Consider the following 2,334-nt stretch of genomic DNA (forward strand, 5'->3'; position numbering starts at 1 on the left):
CACGTGACGATTTGTAACTTGTCAGCTTCTTGAAATCTCATTTTGTTGGAAGCTAGTAACTCAAGCAAGCAAATAATCGGGATCTTACACGTAGTTGTGCACGCAATTATTAAATTATAATTTTTTTTCAAATTTTTTTTTAATGATTTCTTTGAAATTGTTTTATTTGTTGAAAAAAATAATTTTAGATAAAAATTATTATTGTTTAATTTTTTGTCTTTTTATTATTTTAGGAAAAAAATATTTTTTATTTATTTTAATTTAAAATTATTATTTTAAAATTCTACATTCAAACTTTAAATATTATTTTTTATTTTAATTTAATATTTTTTTAGACATTTTAGTTTTTTATTCTTAATTTATAGATCTTAAATCCTAAATCGACCAACGGAAACAAAAAAATGAATGAGCAAGGTTAACGAATTCGAACAAAATGGAAAGAAAACTTTGCAAAATGAGTAGTACTAGATAACCCTTGTGAAGAGGTTTCCAAATCTACTCTCCGATCTAAATTTTGAATACCAATGATCTAGTTATCGGTCGACAAAAGTGACGGTTGGTGATAGCATGAAAATGAGAGAGAAAATGAAAGTAAAAAAATTGTAAGAATATAGGAGGAACAAGTGATTTTGAAGATGATGAAAAGGAATGTCTAGAAATTTATTACAGTTGTCGAGATTTTGAGGAGATTATTTGTAATCTCATGTGTAACATTATTTGTACATTAAAAAATATGGATTCATCACACTAGCAGCCGTCTATTACAAGTAAAGTGGAGAAATTTAAGTGGCAAGTGCCTAAGCATAGATCTATAAAGATAGTGAAACCTTACGTGAAGTTTTGACCCTTTGATCATTATAATTTTATCTCAAACATTTATCAAATATTACCCTACGACAAATATTATTTATACATTAAGGTTCCGTTTGGTATACATGATAGGATAGAATTATATTTTCAAAAGTTTTTAATCAAACATTTGGTATAGTTGATTAGAGGGTGAATTGTGAATGATTAGGGGTAGGATTCATAATACCTTGACTTCAAGAGAGATTATTTATCCTACCTTTAATCCTATCATAATCAATTCAATCCAATTCTATCATGCATACCAAACGGAGCCTAAGTATTATACAAGAGGACAATTAGAGTCGTCAATTTGGGTTGGGCCCGTCGGGTTGGCCCGCCCCGCCAAACAATTTAAGTGGGTTGGGTTGGAATTTTATCAACCCAAGTCCGCCGTGGGCCGACCCGCCTAGGCCCGCAACCCGCGCGGGTTGGCCCGCTCGGGCTTGGGTTGGCCCGCGGGTTGAAAAACATATGTATGCTAAGTTTTAGGTCAATTTATTATCTTTTTTTGTTATAATTTTGAAATAAAAATAATACTTTTCATCCAACATAAGTACTCGTTTGTATTCATTTATATTTAAAATACATGTTTATGTATACATTTAATTGTAGAAAACTTTTTCAAAGTAAAATATTGAAGATATGAAATATTTTTTATTTTTTTTTAAAATTTTTGATGAGCCCGCGGGTTAGCCCGCCAAACCCGCAACCCGTCTTAGAATGAGTTGGGTTGGAAATTTCTCAACCCGCCAAGTTGGCGGGTTGGCCCGCCCCGCCCCGCCAAATGGTTAACCTGCCACGGACCGACCCGCCCCGCCATGGATTGGCCCATCTGACAACTCTAAGGACAATACTATTATTAGGGTAACTACAATAATAAACCTATAAATCCAACTTCATGATAGGACTTACGTGTCACATCGCTGCCACATCAAAAGTACAACTTTTATAAACCTCTCCCTACAATCATAAACCCAAAAAGTAATTTTACGTTGGATCTCACTAATTCACATATCATTATCTATATTTTATATTTACTATTTTTATTTATAATATTCATTTATATACTATCATAAAAATATAAATACATATTAATTAATTTATTAATAATATATATTAGTTGGAGCTAACCACCACATGTGGGACCCGCTACTAAACAATTTTTTTTAAAAAAAATGGTGCTGAACCCAACATCCAAATTTGGATGCTGGGTTCTTGGGTTTTAAAAGCCCACTAACCTTGCAATGCTTCTGGGTTCACAAAATCCAAACCTAGCGTTGCAGTTATCTTATTAATAATAATAATAATAATATTATTATTATTATTAAAGATGTTTAAGTAATATCATATTTTACAATTATATTTTTCACCTATTTTTATATTTAGGTTTTTAAAAATAATACTAATATAATACTATTATATTTTGTTCACCTATTTTTATATTTAATTTTCAAAAATAATATGTAATATAATACTTAATTAAAA

This window comes from Zingiber officinale, chromosome 1B (genome assembly GCF_018446385.1).
Source record: "Zingiber officinale cultivar Zhangliang chromosome 1B, Zo_v1.1, whole genome shotgun sequence".
Lineage (NCBI taxonomy): Eukaryota > Viridiplantae > Streptophyta > Magnoliopsida > Zingiberales > Zingiberaceae > Zingiber > Zingiber officinale.